Source organism: Triticum urartu, chromosome 7A (genome assembly GCF_056163025.1).
Source record: "Triticum urartu cultivar PI428250 chromosome 7A, HENAU_Tu73, whole genome shotgun sequence".
Classification (NCBI taxonomy): domain Eukaryota; kingdom Viridiplantae; phylum Streptophyta; class Magnoliopsida; order Poales; family Poaceae; genus Triticum; species Triticum urartu.
The window spans coordinates 201130911-201156460 of record NC_141879.1 but is presented as its reverse complement, the minus strand read 5'-3'; positions in this window follow the sequence as shown (position 1 = coordinate 201156460).

The window sequence follows — 25550 nt, the reverse complement described above, 5'->3', positions numbered from 1 at the left end:
GATAATGACACTTACCCTGTGCCTCATCAAGCCTTTTGTTAACAAGCTCGATGTCGGCGTCCGCCGCATCCAACTGCCGTTTTAAATGGGCAAACTCGCTAGTCCGGCTAGCCACCGGAGCTTCCATCACCTGCACATAAAGGCAGTATGGTTATTACCTGGGAATATGATCCTCTGTTCATCGTTGTTTCCGATGACAACCAGAGTCTCAGGGGCTACTATCTACACAGGGCACACCTAGCATGTGCAGGACTATCATACACTATTTTACGTACCTCAAAGCCTGTCAGTAGACTCATAAAAGATTCATGCAATCCGCTTTCGGCGGACAAGATTCTCTCCATCACCATATTCATCAGCACATGGTGTTCATCTAAGATGGCTTCTCGCCCCACAAACTCCCTCAGAACATCCGATCGCACACCAGAAGGTGCCAGACTCTTTTGTCCGCTCTCTTCGGGAGTCGGACACTGGGAGCTTCGGGGGTCAATGGGATTATCTTCTGGCCTCGCCGGACTCGGAGAGGCCCTCCGCGACGACACTTCGGGGTCGCCCGCTTCCGGAGCGGAGGAGTCCGGAGGAGGCGTTTCGCTCTCCATCATCTCTGGAAGATCCCCCGAAGATGAGCTCATTTGAGGGGGCTAAGGCCCGAATTGCAAAGATATATGCGGTGGTTATTTTCTCAGAAGAAAAAGATGGCATACCTGTACTATTAAAGTATTTCGGGTCACTTACGTCTCGCTGGAGAATTGATCCCCCGCGGACTTTGTGCGGCAAAAGCACCCCCCAAGGTAGGACCCTTTGTGGGAGACTTCTTCTCCCGTTTGGAAGCTTCGGCTTCCGAATCCCCGGGCGCAGTCCTTTTCCTCCTCCAGTCGTCTTCCTTCATGGAGACGCTCGCTCCCTTGGTTAGAATGGGCAGCGTTGGGGGCCCGCATCCGCCCATATTATCCTCCCCAGTATCTTCCTTCAAGGGCTCCAGGCAAGGTGCGACCTGGAGCATCTTTTCCAATACCGGGTTGTCCAAACCCTCAGGGAGGGGGGGCGAACACCGAATCAACTTCGCCTTTGCTAGCCAGTCCTGGTGAAAAAGCGAACTCTCAGAAATAACTTCGTAACAAATGAGAGATAGTATGTTCGGCCGGAAGATTCCTTACCTGTTCGGCGGCGCGGTTACTGCTCAGGCCCACGTCCTCGGTGATTTCCGGACGCACGGTCCCTCGGGATTGAACTCCCACAAGCGAAGGGGCCGGCGTTTGCAAGGCTGGACTTGACGAACCAGCATAACATGTATTACCGCAACCAAACTAAAATCTCCATTGAAGAGATCTCGAATGCGGCTTCGCAGTATAGGCACGTCCTTGGCTGGACCCCAGCTCAGACCTCTGCTGATCCATGACATCAGTTGTGGTGGAGGGCCCGAGCGGAAAACAGGGGCGGACACCCACTTGGCACTTCTAGGAGCCGTGATATAGAACCACTCCTGTTGCCACAATTCAGACACCTCTGGAATGGAACCTTTGAGCCATGGAGCTCCCGTCATCTTGCATATTGAGGCACCTCCACACGCTGCATGTTGCCCCCCGATCATCTTTGGCTTTATTTCAAAGGTCTTGAGCCACATGCCAAAGTGAGGGGTAACCCGGAGGAAGGCCTCACACACGACAATAAATGTCGTGATATGAAGAAAGGAGTCCGGAGCTAGATCATGGAAATCTAGCCCGTAATAAAACATCAAACCCCTGACGAAAGGATCCAGAGCAAGGCCTAGACCTCGGAGGAAGTGGGAGACGAACATGACATTCTCGTTGGGTTCGGGGGAGGGGACGGCCTGCCCTCGGGCAAGCAGCCGATGCAAAACCTCAGCGGTCAGATATCTGGCCTCCCTCAACTTTTTGATGTCTTCTTCCGTGACGGAGGAAGGCACCCATCATCCTTGAAGGCTAGATCCGGACATGATTGAAGGTTCGGAGCACCTGACCTGAACTTTGGGTGTTTGAGCTTGAGGTGGGGGAAGGATTCGATTGAGCACGGGAGGGAAAAATAAAAGCCTTGTCCCTTTATAAAGAGGGTGAATATCAAGCGTCTTCTCCGTGGCCGTTTGGACTTGCCTATAGTCTAGGAGTCCTAGAAGCGGTTGGGTTACCCACGCCCGTATTGATGAGAATAACGGAATAAGGGGACACGATATCTGCTTCAACGAGACGTGCCAAGGAAACCGCCTCGCATGACACACTGAGGTGGGACAATAAAACGATTCGAATAAAGGCTTGGTCGTGGTGCGATGTCACACTACGGAATACGTCAGCAGATTAGATTTGTGTAAATATTATTCTCTCTATGGCAATATGTGGAGACTTACTTTGCAGAGCCGGACACTATCTTTGTGTTGAAAATCTTCTATGAAGTACTTGGAGGACGAATCCGCCTTGCAATGCCGAAAACAATCTGCGCGCCGGACTCGTCGTCATTGAAGCCTGGTTCAGGGGCTACTGAGGGAGTCTTGGATTAGGGGGTGTCCGGATGGCCGGACTATACCTTCAGCCAGACTCCTGGACTATGAAGATACAAGATTGAAGACTTTGTCCCGTGTCCGGAAGGGACTTTCCTTGGCGTGGAAGGCAAGCTTGGCGATACGGATATGTAGATCTCCTACCATTGTAACCGACTTTGTGTAACCCTAAACCTCTCGGGTGTCTATATAAACCGGAGGGTTTTAGTCCGTAGGACAACATACAGAACAACAATCATACCATAGGCTAGCTTCTAGGGTTTAGCCTCTCCGATCTCGTGGTAGATCTACTCTTGTACTACCAATATCATCAATATTAATCAAGCAGGACGTAGGGTTTTACCTCCATCAAGAGGGCCCGAACCTAGGTAAAACTTCGTGTCCCTTGTCTCCTGTTACCATCCGGCCTAGACGCACAGTTCGGGACCCCCTACCCGAGATCGGCCTGTTTTGACACCGACAACCGGGTTCGACCAGTCGACCCGGGGACTTGCCGCTTTGTACTATGAAATGCTTCCTACAGCCGGACAAGCACTACTAGGGAAAAGCCTAGTAGCAGCGCGGGTTTTGGGCCTCTCAGTAGAGCGGGGACCGGCGCTACTAATAAGGCGCTACAGCTAACGTATAGCAGTAGCGCCTGTTGTCCCACGCTACTGCTATACATGAATAGCTGTAGCGCTCTTTAGAAAAGGGCGCTGCTGATATTATCTGCAGCGCTATTTACTGGGAAGCGCTACTGGTAAGGCGGCGCTACTGCTAAATTTTCCCCCTCACTACTACTAGTTTTATTAGTTTTTCCCTGCATATTTGTTTTGTATTTGTTTTGTATTTGAATAGGCTTTATACAATAATCTTTAGCATATCATACACATACAAATGTAATCATAGCATATACATTCAATTAGTCTCATCAAATCATGTCATCATCATAATCATCATCCAACACAAAATGGTCTCTCATCATCATCTCGAAAATAGCGATACAAGTCTCGATTACTTGCAAATACATCGTCATCCATCTAAACAATGATATATGCGAGAATAGCTATCACTTTGAGTACATGAGTTCGTATCCCTCTCTCACATTAGCGTGAACCTAAACTAACTACTGAATGTCGCTTGGAAACCGGAAACTGGTACACCTGGTCCTGACACTCCGGCCACTTGTCGTATATATACTCCTGGCATAGCACTTCTTCACCATCTATGATCTATGCACCTGCATCGTCACATGAGTCGATGATATGCAACATATATAGTTGAGCAACAGAAAGAGATAGACTTGGCAAAAATAGAAACAACATATCATAATCATAAATAACAAAGTTCATCGTACCCCAAAATGCCCTAACTAGAGTGATTTTCGTTAGTCGAGGAGGAGGACCGTTTAATTAAATCACAAATGAAGTTTCACCGTGCATAACTCAAAGTTTTTTCATACAGAAAGTATGGAGTAAACAGACACATTGTCATATATCGACAATCACTCCAACATGTTGTTCCATCCATCCAAGTCAGGGAGATAGTCCTTGAGCTTAGTGAAAGGCTTCATGTCGAGATGCTGAGAGGCTATCCATGTTCGGACGTCTGCCCGCGACATTTTTCCTTCTCCGTAGAACATCCCTGTTTTTCCGACGACCTCCTTCATGATGATTTGGGAAAGTTCGCGCTGGATGTTATAGAACTCAGCTCGAAGTCGATGATCCTCGATATCTCCTATGTCCTTTGCCCATTGCAGAATATGGGCATAGCCGGATCTAGGTGACATGCGAAGGTTCTGGTGATCCCGTCTGTACTCCAGCATGTGGTGTAGGACATAGAATCCATCATTAAGAGAATCGTTCGGTTGCTAGATGCAGCAGAAGTCGGTCTTATGGCCGAAGACGGCCCTGCCGCCCCTTCACTTCCTGTCCCTGACCTCTCCACCCCTTGCTTGGTAGTAAAACATAGCACTGTCGAGAACATCCTTGATGTGGGTGTAATCCTTTTTGTGAATGTTCTTCGATGAGTCCAAGTAAAGAGCGTGGGAGAATCGGGGGTAGAGGATGATGAGGACGGCGCGCCCGCCGCTGCGCAAAATAAGTACACCTCAAATTAATTAGCCTCCACCATGCAAATGAATGATTGAAATCGAAGGAAGGATAGCAGCGCGGATGACTTACACGGGATGATAAGGCATGAGAATCGCCTCCTTATCCTTATTGGCGAGCATGAAATTGACGATGTAATCCCTCGTGTATTCACGGTGCTTTGCGCAGACTCCCAAGAAGCCCTCGTGCATGTAGTATGGGTCAGCGACACAGATATGAGATATCTGCTCAACCCCGATGATGTAGTTCATGTGCAAGGCATAAAGGCAGAAAAACGTAAAATCCAGCTTCTTCACGTGAAACATGTCGAATATGTAATCAAATCGTAGGAAGAACTTATCCGTGGGGAAGCCGTCGACGTAGGACATTTGCCGCGGAACATTAACCACGTAGAGTGGGTATCCTGGATCTTTCGAGGCGATCAGGCCTTTCTCTACCCGCAGCACATCGTCAAGAAGTCTCCTTAGATCGCCGAATCTGGCCCGTAGCGCTGTTGCAGGTAGGATTGGTTGACCGGGGATATGCCATTTATTTGCATCGGGGATATCTATATGGTCCTGAAGCCGAGGCTGCTGAGGCGGCTGGATCATAGAATCAGCTTTTTTTCCTTTCCTCACTCTCTTCCTAGACTTCTTTACTACCATAATACGTTGAGACGGCAATTCAGGCACCGACTCATGACACTCAAACCCTGAGGAGGTGCCAGTATAGACATACTGTTCAGCACCATCGTCGTCCTCATCCTCATCCATGGAGACGTCAACAGCGACTAATGGAGCCTCCTCCTTACCCTGTCCGCTATCACTCAACCCGACACCTGGCGCTAATTGGGTAGGTGGGGTGTTGGTGTTCATACCTTGCTGAGGCTGTGTGCTCGTGGGTGTGCTCCTGGCTGCCTCCAGACGAAGCAGACTCTTTGGCCACAATAGGACCCACCCATTGCAACAATCACCAAGCCGCGACAGTGTCTCGTCGTCATCCCCACTACTATTGGAGGAGGCAAATTCTCGTGGCCCGGTTTGACACTGGCCACGGAAACCTTGAAGACGTTCGGGGGGATTGGCCGGCTATGGAACAATGGTTCCTTCGGCTCCATTATCGTCGCCTTCCCCACGTCCACCTTCTGGTCGCCGATGGTGTACAATATGGTGCACGGGGTTTTGTCGGCCTGCAAAGAAAATTCTGCGACGTGAGACATCCGAAAGGCAACGAAAATAGGGATTATACATTTATATTGAAGGGGGCCAGTGTGACAGATACCGTGAGGGCGTCGAGATCAGCCAAAGACGAAGCACCACCGAGCACGTCCGGTGCGGGAGCCGGTGCGGGAGCAGGTGCAGGAGCCGGTGCGGGAGCAGGTGCTGGTGCAACGCTAGTCGAGCTGCTCCCCAAGAAGTCAGCAAGGGGAAAGTCCTCTGCATTTTTTTTCTGGATTTTGCCTTGTCCAAGTGATAACGCGCGTCACCAAGGAAGTAGACAAATCTGCAACCACCTATTTTGCGGCAGCTACCGCTGTTGCGACTGTCTAAGATGATTTCTTCTCAACCGCAATCTCAACCTTCTTGTCGATGTTTTCTTCAGTTAACCTCCGTCTTTCCTTTCTCTCCTCCGTGGTCTCACGGTAGTACTTCGTCCATGTGGCGCCGTCTTCGACACCGTGCACGCGTCCATACGACGGTCGAGTATCCACCGGTTGTCGTTTCAATATGTTCAACGCCCGGTTGAATGGAGTGTCCCACTTGGGCCTCACCAATGCCTCAGACGGCGAGTCGCTTTCGGCCGCAATCCGGTGCTGCTCTCTCTGCAAAAGGCACAAGGATTGTTTACAAATATGACTAACGTGTGCAGTCGAATAGATCAGAAACTAAAATTACCAGCAGTCTCATGAACTCCGTAATGACCGGTTTTGTCTCGTAAACCTTCTTCACTGGGTCCCAACGGTGCCTGGCCCTGAGGACGTCACGCTCCTGCGGGACGGTGAAATCCGCCAAGGGGTCTGGGATGCCCAGACTTGCGGCTTCCGTGTCCTCCTTGGCCCATTTGGACCTCTTTCCGCCGTAACCATGGCTTCCGAGGTGGTGGCTCCCAATGTTCCTCTCTTGAAGCCCCTTCATGTACTTAGACTTTTTTTGGCAGCTTCGGCCTCGCAAGCCTCCTTGAATATTTGAAACTGCTCTTCCATGATTGTCGGATTATCCTTTACAATCTCGGAGTAGGGTTCCTTCTTGTCGATGATCTTTGCTTTCAATCGATTTTTCCGGGCGGCCAACGCGTTGCTAAACTTGGTCATGGCGTGTTTGTTTATCTTCTTCATTGCCGGGTCCTCATCTGGATCTTCATAATCCTTGTCATTCCGGCCCGGGAACAAGAATATCTGGTGAAACTTCTTTAGGAGGGAGCTCCTCATATTTTCTATCTTCGGTAGTTTCTCATCGTTGATGGTCGCAGTTGTCCATACAATGCAGCCTATTTTATTGCCGTAGCATCGACGCGCTTCCTTGGGTGCCTTTGGCTCAAAATTGTCGTCATCCACCTCCGTGACCACCAGTCTAGTAGTCTTGAGTTTGTTAGTAAGCCGTTGCCTCGTTGCTTTTAGTTCTACACCGGCTCCGCTCCCCGAGGCAGCGCCGGTCTTAGTCTCAACACCGGTCTCGATGCCGGTCTGAGTCTCAGCGCCGGTCTCAGTCTCAGCACCGGTCTGCGTGTCAGTCTCAGTCCCCGATGCCACCGGTTGATCATCGACAAGGCTAAAAAATTCGTCTGCCGCCCGGTAGACGTCGTCGCAATCACTAGAACCCTGTCCTTCATCGTTGCTACCCATGTTTCCTACGATTAAATCTAGTAAATTAATTCTAGACCTAATAAAATGAATAATGACATACAAAAGGCCTATGTTTTTCAGGAACGTTGACTCCTTCCTAGTGCGGCAAATCCCGAGCACTCAATATGTCCTAGTTTGTAGCACAAGTCATGCTGAAATTTACGGAAAATTTTGGCATGACCTTTGCTAAAAAGTGGACAAATCGAGAACCTGAAATTTGGTAGAATGGAAATGAATCAACATTCCGGCAAAAGATAGGCCACTCAGATTCATTCCTTGGAAACAACAAAAGGCCACTTGGGCACAATCGAAACATGGGCAAACACAATTGAGGAATTTGCATATATCCAGACCAATTCAAATTTCCATGTCCTAGCGTTTGACACTTCAAGAAAATCTACACAAATCACATGCTCTCTCAAACTCAATTCAAAAACCAAATATAGATTATATTTAGTGAACTACCGAACTAAACTTTACTCTAAACAAAACCCTACTGCCCTAATTAACATCTAGTTAAACAAACTCAATTCAAAAACTAAACCCTACTGAACTAATTAACATCTACATTATCTACTACTTAACATCGTCTATTATTACCCTAACTAAAAAATATCAACATTATCTACTACTTAACATTAACATCTATTAACTAAAAAGGATGGGTTGGGGGGCTTACAGAGAGGGGAGAGACGGTAGCGGGGAGGTGCTTGGCGATGGCGGTAGGGGCGGGGTGGGCAGGCTCAGTATCGGGACGCGGCGGTCTTGGCGGGCTCGGGGGCGGTGAGGTCGAGGGCGGTGGCGGTGAGGTCGAGGGAAGTGAAGGTGAGGTCGAGGGCGGCCCGAGAGGCGGCGGCGGTGAGGCTGGGCGGCCTTAGGCGGTGACCATGAGGATGAGCGCGGCGTCGACACCGGCAGAAGACGGCGGCGAAGTGGGGGCGACGACGAAGTGGGGGAGACGACGGCGAAGTAGGGCGATGGATCGATTTGGGGGAGAAGTGGTGGCCGGGGGGAAACTGTTTTTGGTTAAGTCAAAAGTAACGGTAGCGCGTTACAGAAAACACGCTATAGCTAAGTTAGCTATAGCACGTTTCAGAGAGCGCGCTACTGCTACGTCTTCATCATTTTTTGCCCTTTTTCATTTATTTTTCTTTACATTTTATAATTTTCCTTTCTCCTTATTCTATTTGTTTCATTTTCATTTACTTCTCTATTCGTTTTCATTTCATTTTCTTTTCGTTAGCAGTAGCGATTTACACATAAACGCGCTGTTATAAGTTTATTAGCGGTAGCGCGGTTTTTGGAAGATCGCTACTACTATGTGTAGCGCATCGGCTAAGTGATTGGAATTTTAGTAGTAGCGAGTTTTCAGTGAGACGCACTACTGATATATGTCCATCTGCAGCGCGGTTATTTTGCACGCGCTACTGCTATCTAGCAGTAGCGTGCTCTTTTAACAAGCGCTACTGCTAAAGTTCTGTGTATAACGTTTTCCCTAGTAGTGAAGTAGTGTGTTGGCTCCTTAGCTTTCTCCTGCCAGAGGCCGCAACTCGCAGAGCGACTGTTCGGTCGGCAGGAGCTAAGGAGAAAAGGGCGTCTGCATGAAAAATGGCTAAGGACCTAAAGCATACACATAGTCCAAGTCGGCTTCTCGCCTCACCGACCGGCTGCAGACCAGCCGGCCGGCCGTCTTCTACTTAACTTGCCAGAAAACTCTAGCCGGCTAAGTACTTGCCTTCCCGTAAATGGCTAAGTACTTGACCCAGCCACAGTCCGCAGAGCGGCTGTTCGGCTGGCAAGACGACAACCAAGGGAAGGCGGCAAGAAAAAAAAGCCAAAAGAGCAGAATGCAAGGAAATATAGAACTTGGATAAGATATTTACACATCAAAAGGCCCTTGGCCAATATTCAACAGGAGTTTGAAATACACCCACTGGGTGGGATTGTGCGAAGTTAACAAAGTAGTTGAGACCGATAAGCAGGAAGAAACAAAGGTAATTAGATGCCTAGGAAGCAGCAGTCAGAGTCGACGGAATGGCAGAGTCGGTGGTGCCGGCTGGTTGGGCGGCCGGCTGGTCGGTCTCCGCTTGGTCGCCCTCAGCAGCAGCCGGCTCGCTCGGCCGCGGCTCGTTGCTGGAGGCGCGGTTGAGTTGAGGCTAGCCGTCCGCTCCGACCTCTGGTGCCTCCTCTTCACCTTCCTCCTCCTCTTCGTCTTCTTCCTCGTCGCTGGAATCGATCACCTCGGCCGAGTCCTTGCCATCCTCCAGGTTCAGGCCAAACCACTCCGGTGGCGCCTCAACATCGTTCTCGGCCAGCTCCGGGACGAAGATGCCGGTGTTGGTGTACTCGGCGATTGCCGCCGCTCGCTTGACAAGGTCATCCTCCACCGCCACCAGCTCCTCCTGGGCTTCCAATCGAAACATGGTCAACTGGGTTAGATCTAGCCCAAGGTACCATGCCTTGATGAATTCCAAGGCTCGACGTGCTCTGGCCCGGGCCAAGGAGCCCTTCCACGCCTCAAGACGGCTGACCGCCACCTCCAGCCAGTCGGCAGTCCTACTGGGTGTGCGTGGAGCCGGTATGTCTGGCCACAGGGCGGCGATCGCCTGGGCGCCAACACGCTGAAGGCGGCGCAACATCCGATGAGCCATCCGCAGAGGAGCCTGAATGCTGAGAAGTTGCTCGCTAAGAGTGCGGGGGGCATCGGCAGCGATCTGCTCGCCTTCCACCCTCCGTCCCTCATGTGCGGCCTCGATAGCCTAGTTGGCAGCACCAGAGTGACCTGGGAAGAAGTCTGCTCGGATCAAAAAGCAAAGAGTCGGATCAGAAACAAGAAATCGGCTTGATCAGAGGCCGGCGGTATGAAGAAAGTGTAAAGAAGGCGGCCTACCATCGATCATGTCTTCAACCATGCCGAAGTTGGCAGTCAGCATTGCCTCCTTGTCGGTCCAGGCAGAGCGCTCGGTCTCGAATTTAGCAAGGAGACCGGCCTCCTGGTCCTCCGCCTCCTTCTGGGCCTTCTTAAGAAGCTCCGCCTACTCCGCCAGCTGTGTGACCAGCCGGTCACGCTCCTCGGCCAACTTGTTGCAGTCCGCCTCCTTGGCGCGCAGTGCGGTGTGGGCTTCTCCCAGTTGCCGCTGCAGGGTGGCATTGGCTTCTGCAAAAGAAGAAGAAGAAAGGAAGTCAACAATCAGTAAAGAAATATGAAGTTGCCAGGAAGATCTGGCCCGACTGCTCAGCAGTCGGCCCGAATCTCGGGGACTACAGCCCACGGGTGAGCCAGCGCGCCGCCGCAGAGAAAGAAGAAGACTTACTCCGGCTCTCCGACAAGTCGACGACACGTTGATCCAACTCCTAGACTCTGGAGTTGAAGGCGGTCGCATGGAGGTTATCATACTCCTGCAGCGAAGATATTAGTACTCGGAGCTTGCTAATTAAAGTTCCGGGCCGCCTGCTCAGCAGCCGGCCCGAAACTCGGGGACTACATCCAGCGGGTGTGCTGGTGCGCCCCCACGAAGCAATAGAAGAATTAGAAACGAAGAAGCAAGAAGCGTACCCAGATGGCCTCTCGCGATTCCAGGAACGCCTTGTTGCAAAGCTTGAGAGCGTCGGCTTCGGTGCAGAGTTTGGCTTGAACGTCCAGGATTGCCTTGTTCAGAGGGCCCGTCCTGCCTCCCTGCACCCACCCAGTGGGCATGGCGCTAGTCGCCTCGGTGTCTGGGAGCGAGGAGCTTGCGGTGCCGGTCTCCAGCGGGCGTGGCGCCGAGGCTGCCTTCGCGAGCCCACGGCGTAAGGGTGTTCGGACCCCGGGAGTCGGGCCCGTCACCATCTCATTTCCGACTGGTGGCGCTGGCGGGTCGGCCGGCTGCTTGTCTCGCGCCTCCTCAGAAGGTGGTGGCGGGGGCACGATTACGTCCAGCATGGCGACATCGTCGCTGTCCCTCTCCATGATAGGGTGCTCGCCGCCGGTTTCCCCAGTCTGCGCCACGAACTCCGGTGGTGGCGGCGCAGAGCTCAGGGGGATAACAAATATTGCCAACTGATGGCGTGCGGCTTCCTCGGTCTGCTCCTTCGCCGCGGTGGCGGCCTCGGCCTCCGCCAGCTTCTTCAAAGCGGCAGCCTCCGCCCTGTCTACCTCCGCCTTCTCCAGGCGGGCAGCTTCTTGCTCCTCGTGCGCCTCCCGCGGGTTCCGCTCCATCGCCTCTTGGAGGTCGGCGGCCGGATCGATCCACCGGGTGGTGGTGGAAATCTCCGCCGACCCCACGATGGAGGTGGCGGCCGACTTATCAAGAGAGAGCGGGGCCCTAGATCAATGGAAACAAAGCGAAGAAACTCAGATAAGGTCAGCAAGGAAGGAGAAAGTACGAGAGGAAGACAGTACTTACGCGGAAACCAGTTGCGGCTCCTTCACCGCCTTGCGGAAGCGGATGGCTTTCGCGGCTGCTTCATCCCGCTTGGTCGCCGTGGCCGAGCCCCAGGGCTTCTTCATCCGGCTGCCGAATAGGCTCGGCGCGGCCCTGCGCCTATGCGCACCACCTCGGGCTGCCGGCGTGGCAGGCGAGCTCGCGCTCTACTAGTCGGACCCCGGCTGGCAGCACGGGAGGACTTCCCCTGCTTCGTCGTCTGGCCAGTCCTCGAGGCCGGCTCTGAGCCCTGAGCCACCTGCTGCGCCGCCCCCTCCCTCGGCGTCGTCCTCCAAGGCCGCTGCCCACAAGTCGGGGTCATCCACGTCGCTCTCCGCCCGGTCGGGGAGAAATTGACGCTCTGGCCTCGTGGCGCTGACTGCCGGCTGGAGGAGGGAGCTTTGTTCGAAGAGTCGGTTGGTCAGGTTAGAAAAACGGAACTCGGCAAAAAGAAAGAGAGAGAGAGAAGGAAAGGAAATTTACCATAGGTGGGGGGTTGGCGCGAGAATACGGCTCCTTGCCGAACTGCCACTCTTCCGTGAGCTAGCAGTTCGCAAGGTAGTTCACCATATGAGCTACATCTGCGTGAGGCATCTCCTTGGTCCACAGCCGGCTTTGGTCCCGATGCCCGCTCATCTAACAGATCATGTGAGGGCGGCCCTGGAGCGTGAGCACCCGGCGCGCCACGAAGGCGGACAACAAGTCGGGACTGGTCAGGCCCTCCGACTGTACCAACACCCGGAGCCGCGAGATGGCGGCGGCTCCTGAAGGCGATAGTGTCTTGGCCCGGTACGACCAGTTGGGCCGCCTCCCGGCCGGCGAGCCGGCAACGTAAGCCGGCAGCTTGACCTAGTCATCCTCCGCGAAGATCTTCACGTAGAAGTAAGACTGCTACCACATCTTCACCGACTGGATCAGCGTGATGGGAGGAAATGGATTGTCGCCTCCCGGCCTCGGCACCGCGATGAAGGCGCCGCATTGAGCCGGCACGCCCGTGACGACAGTGCCAATCTTGGTGTAGAAAAAGTCCCGCCAAAGCTCGATAGTGGGAAGGATGCCGAGGAAGCCTTCGAACAGACTGACAAAGGCGGACAGTAGCACCATCGTGTTCGGGGTGAGGTGGTGCGGCTGGAGGTTGTAGAATTCGAGGAAGGCTCGGAAGAAGCCGCTCACCGGCAGGCCGAGGCCACGCAGGCAGTGCGAGCGCAAGACGACCCGCTCGCCCTCCTCTAGCACCGGCGTGATCTCCCCCTCCGGTGCGAGAAGAACCCTCATGTAGTCCTTGCTGGGCAGCCGCCGCGCTTGGCGGAGGAAGTCGATGTGGTCTTCATGAAGTGTGGAGCCATCCCAGGCTCCGGCGCGCGCCATGGGGACGAGAGGTTGACGGACGAACTCGACGGAGACGAACTGCGGTAGCGCTTCGGCGGGGCTCGGGGCGCTGTGGCGAGAAGAAGAAGAGGGAGGGAGAGTAGGGTGGAGGGGCGCGCGTGCTTCGTCGCTCCCTCTCCTCCCCCTACTTATAGCCTATGGGCTACGAAGCCGAGGGGGTGGGCGTGGGATCATGGGATTAACTATGCCCATAACCCCATGCTCCTGCCTTTACCGCGCGGGTACTGCGCGCAGTAACTCCGCGGGGGAACCCAACCGCCCGCCTCGGCCGCAGCGGATCCGCTCGCAGCCCGAGGCCCGGTGGTGGCGGGCCGGGCCTGCGGTCACGTCCCGTCAGGAGCGTGGGCTGGCAGGCCGACCCGGCTGGCCGCCGCCATGTGACACGCCCATGATGGATAGCAGGCAGAGAAGCTTAGCAAGCAAGCCACCTGGTTCCCACCAATGCATTCGAAATCCCAGAAGGATCCGACTGGACGTATCCGACTCTTGCCGACCGGCTCCCCAGAAGTCGGATGGAGATTCCTTCAGAGCACCCGGAGGAGGAAACTGTTGAGGCTCCCCAGCTCCTCGAACCGTGGCCCCTCACCAGCTTCGGGGATTACTGTCGGAGTAATGGGCCACGGGTAGCCTAACCCGAGCCCCTGAACCTTTCAAGACAACGGGGCTGGCTGCGCCCCTCAAGACGTCAAGATAGATCTCTGCCTTCTGGCAGCCGGTTGGCCGAGCGGCAGACAGGCCGAGGGCGGCCGAGTTCCAGAAGACGGCATCACGACAGGCCGACTCCTAGTGAGCGGCCTCCAGAGAGGCCGGCCCCAGGCAGTCAGCCCGCGGCGCCCTCAAAGTCTGCGCCCTCATCAAGGATACAAGACAGGGTATGGCTACAGTGTAGCCCTTCCCCCCGAATCCAGGGTCGGGCATGGCCATAGTGCCCCGTACAGGCGGAGATCTCCGCACGACGCGGCACTGTTGCCTCTCCCCCCAAACATCACCCCTGACAGGCGGAGCCCTGTTCCCATGACGGCCTGTCGGTACGGCTTGCAGGCGGCGGGCCCTACCAGGCAGTGAGAGCCCTGAAGACGGAGGAAGCCAGGGCAGCCGGGCCTTAGGGAAGCCGGCTTCCAGCAGGCAGCTTATCCCTCCCTCAGGCCCCGTGCGCAATCAATCAGATGGCACGCGGTGTGGCTAAAGTAATCGCCCACTGGGCGGCGGGACTGTAGCCACGCTCCCCCGACCAAGCCTGCATCAGATCAGTAGCCGGCAAGACCCGCGAGCGGCGGGAGTGGCCTGTCGGCTCCGTACCAGACCAGTCGGCGGGGCCACCAGGCGGCGGGCCCCAGCAGTCGGCGGAGAAGCCGGCGGCCGGAGACATTGACAACCGGGTCCTACATCTGGCAGATTTCCAATCTACCCCTGGGAGGGGTAGGCCTATATAAACCCCCTAGGGCACCCATGCAAATGGTTCCAACCTGTAAGAACTAGATTCACACCTCGAGGAGGAGAGAGCGTGTGTCGGTGTCAAAACCGGCGGATCTCGGGTAGGGGGTCCCGAACTGTGCGTCTAGGCCGGATGGTAACAGAAGGCAAGGGACACGAAGTTTTACCCAGGTTCGGGCCCTCTCGATGGAGGTAAAACCCTACGTCCTACTTGATTAATATTAATGATATGGGTAGTACAAGAGTAGATCTACCACGAGATTAGAGAGGCTAAACCCTAGAAGCTAGCCTATGGTATGATTGTTGTTGTGTATGTCGTCCTACAGACTAAAACCCTCCGGTTTATATAGACACCGGAGAGGGTTAGGGTTACACAAAGTCGGTTACAATGGTAGGAGATCTGGATATCCGTATCGCCAAGCTTGCCTTCCATGCCAAGGAAAGTCCCTTCCGGACACGGGACGAAGTCTTCAATCTTGTATCTTCATAGTCCAGGAGTCCGGCTGAAGGTATAGTCCGGCCATCCGGACACCCCCTAATCCAAGACTCCCTCAGTAGCCCCTGAACCAGGCTTCAATGACGACGAGTCCGGCGCGCAGATTGTTTTCGGCATTGCAAGGCGGATTCCTCCTCCAAGTACTTCATAGAAGATTTTGAACACAAAGATAGTGTCCGGCTCTACAACATAAGTTTTCACATATTGCCATAGAGAGAATAATATTTACACCAGTCTAATCTGTTGACGTATTCTATAGCGCGACACACCACGGCCAAGCCTTTATCCGAGTCATTTCATTATCCCACCTCAGCGCTTCATGCGAGGCGGTTTCCTTGGCACGTCTTGTCAAAGCAGAGATCGTGTCCCCTTATTCCGGGATTCTCATCAATACGGGCGTGGGTAACCCAACCGCGCCATTGATTACGACGCTTGGAGATAAGCAAGTTTTACCAGGCTGGTGGGGACACGTAGTTGCGTCCACCCATATAAGGGAATAAGGGTCCACCTTTTTACCTACGCCTTCTTCCTCCTTTGCCTATCCATCCTCGCGCACTCGAGCTCCAGCGCCCAAGTCCGCACTCCCACCTCAACCTTCTCCAGTCATGTCCGGAGCGGGAGGCAAGTGGATGGTCTCCTCCGTCACGGAGGGACACATCAAAAAGCTGAGGAAGGCCGGATACCTGTCTAACGACATCATGCACCGGCTTCCCGAAAAGGGGCAGCTCATCCGCACCCCTAGGCCCCATGAGAGGGTGGTGTTCCTCCCCCATTTCCTCCGCGGACTGGGCTTCCCTCTCCACCCATTTGTCCAGGGGCTCACGTTCTACTATGGCCTGGATTTCCATGATCTGGCACCGAACTTCGTCCTCAACATCTCGGCGTTTATCGTCGTGTGCGAGGCTTTCCTCTGCATCCGCCCCCATTTCGTCCTATGGCTCAAGACTTTCAACATCAAGCCGAAGGTGGTGCGGGGCAACCAGGCGGAGTGCGGAGGCGCCATGGTGGGCAAGATGGCCAACGTCCTATGGCTCGAGGGCTCCTTTGTGGAGACCTTGAAGGGGTGGCAATCGGGGTGGTTTTACATCACCGAGCCGCGCGACACCGAATGGGTCGCACCCCCTGAGTTTCGATCCGGTCCCCCTATTCGGCTCACCTCCTGGAAGGAGACGGGCCTGTCGTGGGGTAAAAAAGGAGAGCTGACCAGACTCCAAACATGCATCCAAACCCTGGTGGACAAGAAGCTCAAACTTGTCAACATAGTCTAGGTTATGCTCATCCGCTTGATCCTCCCGTGTCAACAACGGGCTTTCAACCTGTGGGAGTTCGACCCGGTGCAGCATCGAAATCTGAACAGGCTCTTCGACACGATGTACGAAGATGCCTGGAGGGTGCTTCTCAAGGGCGCCGAGGCCCCCGCATCCGCTACCGAGGATCACGGATTCAGTACGCAGCGTCACGCTCATGCGGTAAGCTGTTATTTTTCCTTTTACAGGATATTAGGTTATCATAGTTTGACTCCATGCGGGATCTAAGCTCCCTTACCTTTGACAGGATTGGCAGGTGACGTCCGGACAGATCAACTGTCGGGCACCTTTTCCCGAAGGCCCAGCGGACACTCGCTTGGCGAAGCTGCTGGTTCCGGCACCCTATGTGGTGCCGGAGAAGAAGGCCGCGAAAAGGGCCATGGGGACTCGAAAGAGTGCCCGACGCTAGGAGGTGTCGGATTCATCATCCGATGGTTCCGAAGCGCATTCCTCTCGTGAAGACGAGGAGGAAGAAGAAGAAACCTCTCCCCCTCCAGTGGGAGGAGAGAAGAAAAGGAAGGCCGCCCTCTCTGAGGAGGCCAGAGGGTCCAAGAAGGGGAAAACCCTTCCTCTGGACTACTCCACGGACGCCGACGACGGTGGAGAGGAGTGGCAGCCCAGGGCCAAGCCCCTGGCGAAATCGTGAGTATCCGGATACCGGAGTAATTCATAGTATTCGTTTATTGCATAGCTTTCCCTTATGTCAAAATATGTTTATGCAGCCCACCCAAAGACCTCCTCGACGCGTCGTCGAGCGGCTCACTGGACTCGTCGGATGTGAACTCGCTTCCGATGGAGGTGGCGGCCGACTTCTCAAGAGAGAGTGGGGCCCTAGATCAAGGGAAACAAAGCGAAGAAACTCAGATAAGGTCAGCAAGGAAGGAGAAAGTACGAGAGGAAGACAGTACTTACGCGGAAACCAGTTGCGGCTCCTTCACCGCCTTGCGGAAGCGGATGGCTTTCACGGCTGCTTCATCCCGCTTGGTCGCCGTGGCCGAGCCCCAGGGCTTCTTCGGCTGGCTGCCGAATAGGCTCGGCGCGGCCCTGCGCTTATGCGCACCACCTCGGCCTGCCGGCGTGGCAGGCGAGCTCGCGCTCTACTGGTCGGACCCCGGCTGGCAGCATGGGAGGACTTCCCCCGCGTCGTCGTCTGGCCAGTCCTCGAGGCCGGCTCTGAGCCCTGAGCCACCTGCTGCACCGCCCCCTCCCTCGGCGTCATCCTCCAAGGCCGCCGCCCACAAGTCGGGGTCATCCACGTCGCTCTCTGCCCGGTCAGGGAGAAATTGATGCTCTGGCCCCGCGGCGCTGACTGCCGGCTGGAGGAGGGAGCTTTGTTCGAAGAGTCGGTTGGTCAGGTTAGAAAAACGGAACTCGGCAAAAAGAAAGAGAGAGAGAGAAGGAAAGGAAATTTACCATAGGTGGGGGGATGGCGCGAGAATACGGCTCCTTGCCGAACTGCCACTCTTCCGTGAGCTTGCAGTTTGCAAGGTAGTTCACCATATGAGCTACCTCTGCGTGAGGCATCTCCTTGGTCCATAGCCGGCTTTGGTCCCGATGCCCTCTCATCTAACAGATCATGTGAGGGCGGCCCTGGAGCGTGAGCACCCGGCGCGCCACGAAGGCGGACAACAAGTCGGGACTAGTCAGGCCCTCTGACTGTACCAACACCCGGAGCCGCGCGATGGCAGCGGCTCCTGAAGGCGATAGTGTCTTGGCCCGGTACGACCAGTTGGGCCGCCTCCCGGCCGGCGAGCCGGCAACGTAAGCCGGCAGGTTGACCCAGTCATCCTCCGCGAAGATGCTCTTCACGTAGAAGTAAGACTGCTGCCACATCTTCACCGACTGGATCAGCGTGATGGGAGGAAATGGATTGTCGCCTCCCGGCCTCCGCACCATGATGAAGGCGCCGCATTGAGCCGGCACGCCCGTGACGACAGTGCCAATCTTGGTGTAGAAAAAATCCCGCCAAAGCTCGATAGTGGGAAGGATTCCGAGGAAGCCTTCGAACAGACTGACAAAGGCGGACAGTAGCACCATCGTGTTCGGGGTGAGGTGGTGCGGCTGGAGATTGTAGAATTCGAGGAAAGCCCGGAAGAAGCCGCTCGCCAGCAGGCCGAGGCCACGCAGGCAGTGCGAGCGCAAGACGACCCGCTCGCCCTCCTCTAGCACCGGCGAGATCTCCCCCTCCGGCGCGAGAAGAACCCTCACGTAGTCCTTGCTAGGCAGCCGCCGCGTCTGGCGGAGGAAGTCGATGTGGTCTTCATGAAGTGTGGAGCCGTCCCAGGCTCCGGCGCGCGCCATGGGGACGAGAGGTTGACGGACGAAATAGACGGAGATGAACTGCGGTAGCGCTTCGGTGGGGCTCGGGGCGCTGTGGCGAGAAGAAGAAGAGGGAGGGAGAGTAGGGTGGAGGGGCGCGCGTGCTTCGCCGCTCCCTCTCCTCCCCCTACTTATAGCCTATGGGCTACGAAGCGGAGGGGGTGGGCGTGGGATCGTGGGATTAACTATGCCCATAACCCCACGCTCCTGCCTTTACCGCGCGGGTACTGCGCGCAGTAACTCCGCGGGGGAACCCAACCGCCCGCCTCGGCCACAGCGGATCCGCTCGTAGCCCGAGGCCCGGTGGTGGCGGGCTGGGCCTGCGGTCACGTCCCGTCACGCGCGTGGGCTGGCAGGCCGACCCGGCTGGCCGGCGCCATGTGACACGCCCACGATGGATAGCAGGCAGAGAAGCTTAGCAAGCACGCCACCTGGTTCCCACCATGCATTCGAAATCCCAGAAGGATCCGACTGGACGTATCCGACTCTTGCCGACCGGCTCCCCAGAAGTCGGATGGAGATTCCTTCATAGCAACCGGAGGAGGAAACTGTTGAGGCTCCCCGGCTCCTCAAACCGTGGCCCCTCACCAGCTTCGGGGACTACTGTCGGAGTAATGGGCCACGGGTAGCCTAACCCGAGGCCCTGAACCTTTCAAGACAACGGGGCTGGCTGCGCCCCTCAAGACGTCAAGATAGATCTCTGCCTTCTTGTAGCCGGTTGGCCGAGCGGCCGACAGGCCGAAGGCGGCCGAGTTCCAGAAGACGGCATCATGACAGGCCGACTCCTAGTGAGCGGCCTCCAGAGAGGCCGGCCCCAGGCAGTCAGCCCGCGGTGCCCTCAAAGTCTCCGCCCTCATCAAGGATACAAGACAGGGTATGGATACAGTGTAGCCCTTCCCACCGAATCCAGGGCCGGGCGTGGCCATAGTTCCCCGTACAGGCGGAGATCTCCGCACGACGCGGCACTGTTGCCTCTCCCCCCAAACATCACCCCTGACAGGCGGAGCCCTGTTCCCATGACGGCGTGTCGGTATGGCTTGCAGGCGGCGGGCCCTACCAGGTAGTGAGAGCCCTGAAGACGGAGGAAGCCAGGGCAGCCGGGCCTAAGGGAAGCCGGCTTCCAGCAGGCGGCTTATCCGTGCGCAATCAATCAGATGGGACGCGGTGTGGCTACAGTAATCGCCCACCGGGCGGCGGGACTGTAGCCACGCTCCCCCGACCAAGCCTGCATCAGATCAGTAGCCGGCAAGACCCGCGAGCGGCGGGAGTGGCCTGTCGGCTCCGTACCAGACCAGTCGGCGGGGCCACCAGGCGGTGGGCCCCAGCAGTCGGCGGAGAAGCCGGCGGCCGGAGACATTGACAACCGGGTCCTACATCCGGCAGATTACCAATCTACCCCTGGGAGGGGTAGGCCTATATAAACCCCCTAGGGCACCCATGCAAATGGTTCCAACCTGTAAGAACTAGATTCACACCTCGAGGAGGAGAGAGCGTGTGTCGGTGTCAAAACCGGCAGATCTCGGGTAGGGGGTCCCGAACTGTGCGTCTAGGCCGGATGGTAACAGGAGGCAAGGGACACGAAGTTTTACCCAGGTTCGGGCCCTCTCGATGGAGGTAAAACCCTACGTCCTACTTGATTAATATTAATGATATGGGTAGTACAAGAGTAGATCTACCACGAGATTAGAGAGGCTAAACCCTAGAAGCTAGCCTATGGTATGATTGTTATTGTGTATGTCGTCCTACAGACTAAAACCCTCCGGTTTATATAGACACCGGAGAGGGTTAGGGTTACACAAAGTCGGTTACAATGGTAGGAGATCTGGATATCCGTATTGCTAAGCTTTCCTTCCACGCCAAGGAAAGTCCCTTCCGGACACGGGATGAAGTCTTCAATCTTGTATCTTCATAGTCCAGGAGTCCGGCAGAAGGTATAGTCCGGCTATCCGAACACCCCCTAATCCAGGACTCCCTTAGTAGCCCCTGAACCAGGCTTCAATGATGATGAGTCTGGCGCGCAGATTGTCTTCGGCATTGCATGGCGGGTTCCTCCTCCAAGTACTTCATAGAAGATTTTGAACACAAAGATAGTGTCCGGCTCTACAAAATAAGTTTTCACATATTGCCATAGAGAGAATAATATTTACACCAATCTAATCTGTTGACGTATTCTGTAGCGCGACACACCACGACCAAGCCTTTATCCGAGTCGTTTCATTATCCCACCTCAGCGCTTCATGCGAGGCGGTTTCCTTGGCACGTCTTGTCAAAGCAGAAATCGTGTCCCCTTATTCCGAGATTCTCATCAATACGGGCGTGGGTAACCCAACTGCGCCATTGATTATGGCGCTTGGAGATAAGCGAGTTTTACCAGGCTGGTGGGGACACGTAGTTGCGTCCACCCATATAAGGGAATAAGGATCCACCTTTTCACCTACGCCTTCTTCCTCCTTTGCCTATCCATCCTCGCGCGCTCGAGCTCCAGCGCCCAAGTCCGCACTCCCACCTCAACCTTCTCCAGTCATGTCCGGAGCGGCTTGTGTGCAGGGCCGAGAGGCCTCTTTGTCGCGGCCACGAGGTGGCCGGTCGGCCGCATCAAGTGCTTCCTCCTCTAATCGGGGTAGTAACCTGCGCTTTGGGTAGCTCTTGGAGGGGCGTTCGAGTTTATGCTCTTCGGCCGCAAGGACTTCAGTCCATCTGTCGACTAGCAAATCTTGATCAGCTCTGAGCTGTTGCTATTTTTTCTTGAGGCTTCTTGCCGTGTCCATAAGCCTGCGTTGAAAACGCTCTGGTTCAACGGGATCCTCTGGCACGACGAATTCGTCGTCGTCGAGGCTTGCCTCGTCTTCGGAGGCAGGCATATAATTATCGTCCTTGACCTCTCTGTCAGCCGCTCTCTCATGAGGGCTGGTTTCTCGATCCTCCTGTGCTAAATCTTGCTGGAGGGTATTTTCTTTGGCACTTTTTGGGGCATTATTATCTCCTGTGCTGGAATCGCCGTGTTTGTTTTGGCGGGATTTTGAGCGGCGCCGCTGACGCCGGCGCTTAGGCTGCTTCTTGGAGGGGTCATCCTCCGCTGTTCCATCGCCATCTCCCTCTTTTGGGGTGTCCACCATGTATATGTCATATGACGAGGTGGCTTTCTAGGGCCTAATAGGTGCTGGTTCTTTATCGTCTCCTTCATCGGCGTCCATACCGTCGATGTCTTCAGAGTCGAAGTCGAGCATGTCAGTTAAATCGTCGACAGTGGCTACAAAGTGGGTGGTGGGTGGGCTTTGAATTTCTTCATCGTCTGTGCCCCATCCTTGCTGACCGCAGTCCGGCCAGGGCTCTCCTGATAAAGAGAGAGACTTCAGTGTCTTCAGCATATCGCCGAAAGGCGAGTGCTAAAAGATGTCTGCGGCAGTGAACTCCCTGACCGGCGCCCAATCGGATTCGATCGGCAGGGGCGCGGAGGGTTCGGAGTCCGGAGAGGAGTCCGGCTCCTTGGAGTCACGAGTCTCGTAGAGTATGGGGCTGGTGTTCGGCTCAATCGCCGTTGGGATCGCAGCCCCCGAGGTGGAGTCCAACCGCCCATCCTCGATCGGCGCAGTTGGCTTCGAATTAAGGGTCGAAGCTTATGCGGTTGCGGCCTTCAGGGCACTGTTCGGCGGCAAAGCTAGATCATGCTCATCGGGACAGTGCGGCGCGCTCGGCAATGGCTCGAATCCGTCGAAGATCAAGTCCCCGCGGACGTCAGCCTTGTAGTTTAAACTTCCAAATCTGACCTAACGGCCAGGGGCGTAGCTTTCGATCTGCTCCAGACGGCCAAGTGAATTGGCCCGCAGTGCGAAGTCGCCGAAGACGAAGATCTGTCCGGGGAGGAAGGTCTCACCCTGGACTGCATCGCTATTGATGATCGTAGGAGCCATCGAGCCTGACGGCGACGACACAGAGGAACTCTCAATGAAAGCACCAATGTCGGTGTCAGAACCGGTGGATCTCGGGTAGGGGGTCCCGAACTATGCATCTAGGCCGGATGGTAACAGGAGGCAAGGGACACGAAGTTTTACCCTACTTCGGGCCCTCTCGATGGAGGTAAAACCCTACATCCTACTTGATTAATATTAATGATATGGGTAGTACAAGAGTAGATCTACCACGAGATCAGAGAGGCTAAACCCTAGAAGCTAGCCTATGGTATGATTGTTGTTGTGTATGTCGTCCTATGGACTAAAACCCTCCGGTTTATATAGACACCGGAGAGGGTTAGGGTTACACAAAGTCGGTTACAATGGCAGGAGATCTGGATATCCTTATCGCCAAGCTTGCCTTCCACGCCAAGGAAAGTCCCTTCCGGACACGGGACGAAGTCTTCAATCTTGTATTTTCATAGTCTAGGAGTCCGGCAGAAGGTATAGTCCGGCTATCCGAACACCCCCTAATCCAGGACTCCCTCAGCGTGCCTGCCTTCTTCCACCTCTAGCAAACAGCTCAAGGAGCAGCATTGTTCCACTAGTGCCTTAGTGATCATGCGGAGACCCCGTAGAGCAGGACTAGGGGTGTTATCTCCTAGGAGAGCCCCGAAGCTGGGTAAAGTGCACCGACGTTCGTGTCTACGCCTCATCCCGCTTCCAGGCACTGGCGACGTTCTAGTCGCTCCCACCATGATAAGTCATCCTTTGGCATATGTCGCACCCAACCCCCGACAGATGACCCTCAGCGCCTGCATAAGCTGGTACATGCGTTGGCCGAAGAGCCAGATTCGTTTGGGGGCGGGGGGCACCACCCTAGAGACAACACCGCCAGTCATGCTAGCGCCAAGCCATGGCATGACCGCCACAACGCTACCACCGTCAGCTGATCCGGATATGCATATGGCACATGATCCGGACGACGACGATGGTACATTTACCAGGGTCGATAAGTACTTCAACGAACATGGGTACGGTGACAAATTCTTGGGGCCTCCTTCTCAAGATCCCAACCCTGCAAAAGACGATCGTGATCTAGCTGGTATCGCGGAGAAACCCAATTGTAACAGGCGTCGTCTGGCGTTTAGTTCTCAGGAGACGCCTCCAGCTGCCGCCTTCACCGAGCCTCAGATAGCCTAGGTGCGAAATATAATCAGCCCCAGCACACTCAAGAAGATGGTCTCTGAGCAGAACTCGATCCCATTACAGCAGAAGAAGCAGAAGGGATGGAAAAGAAAGAATAACAAGGGTGCGAGCCAGCCGGCACCGAGTATGATCCGTGCTCAGGATGGGCCACCTTCACCTAAGGATATCTCGAGGAGGGTGCATGTGGCGGGTAGGCCGATGCTACCGACTAATCTTCTCAATGCTGCAACCGGTGCTATGCGGAGTCTGCATGACAGTGTTCTTTCCTTGGAGAAGCGGCATCTCTCCGAGAATGATGTGGCATACCTAGTTTTTGTGGCCAAGGTGCCAGAGGGCAAGGCCTTTGTCGATAGCACCATCGGGGGTATGATCGTCCTGCGGTTTGATGACATCTTCGCTACGTTTAACCTTCATCCACTGCACTACACCTTCATTCGGCTATTTTCGCTAAGTATCGAGATGCGGATCATTAGAGACAAGACCCCGGACATCGTGATAGTCGACCCATTCTACATGTGTGCCAAGATTATGGGCAGCGCTGGGGACCGGCAAGTCGCGAGTTCATACCTGGAAGGCGTCATTCTGGCGAACCGAGATAAGGATAACTTCCTTGTGCCTTACTTTCCCCAGTAAGTCATCCCCTCACTGCCCCGTAACATATGATTTCTTAGAGTTTGATCATTCTTTTTTTCTAACATTCCGTGTTTTGTGCAGTGACACACGTTGCACACTCATCCTCTTAAGCCCGAACTATTCCATGGCCACATTACACCGTCAGTCGAATAAAGACTACAAAAATATCAAGAAAGTTCTTGATGATGTTCTCCCGGCTACGCCAAATCTGGAGGCACCTTCAGGAGGCCAATTTTTAGGTACGGCAAGCACGTGTTCACCCACGTAACGACGTTCCCCTGCGTAAAGCTACCGCCTGGCGGTCAGAAGGATGCCTACTACGCCCTCCATCACATGCGGGTGATCGTATAGGACCATAATCACCTTCTACTACCAAATAGTCTCAAAGATTGGGCCGCACGCTTGTCGGCAATCCAGGACGCGGACCTCAGACAAGAATTCTTTGGCATCCAGTTGGAGCTTGCTGAAATCATCCATCAAGATGTCCTTCGTACCTCGCGGCAGTTCTACCTCAGATATCAACCGTCCAACAGTGAAATATAAAAAACGATACAAATGCAGGCTGGCAACGACTGCGATTTCAAGAGCATCACGAAAGATGGCGGCTTCATCCACGCTCCGGTCCCTGAGTCAAGTCGAAAGTAGTGATGCTATGTAGTTCTGAAATATCGATTAGCTCATGTTGTAATTAAACTTTAATGAACTTGTATGTCTCTTTGGTTTGGACAGACGTTCAACTTATATGTAATCGATGCTATTATAATGTGTTGCTTTTCTATTCCGATCCTTTTGTTTCACACTTATATATTGCTTATGTATTGTCTGTGAATTTCTACTAACGTTCTGTTTGTCTAGTGCATAGAGATGCCGTCGTATGTCGTGTACAAGGGTAAGGTTCCCGGAGTCTACGACGACTGGGAGGAGTGTCAGAGACAGGTTCACCATTTCAGCGGTAACAGTTACAAAGGCTACACCACTAGGGCGGAGGCGGAAGCTAGATACGCGCGCTATCTAGCGGGAGAGAGGAGGGAGCGGAGGAGGAACCGG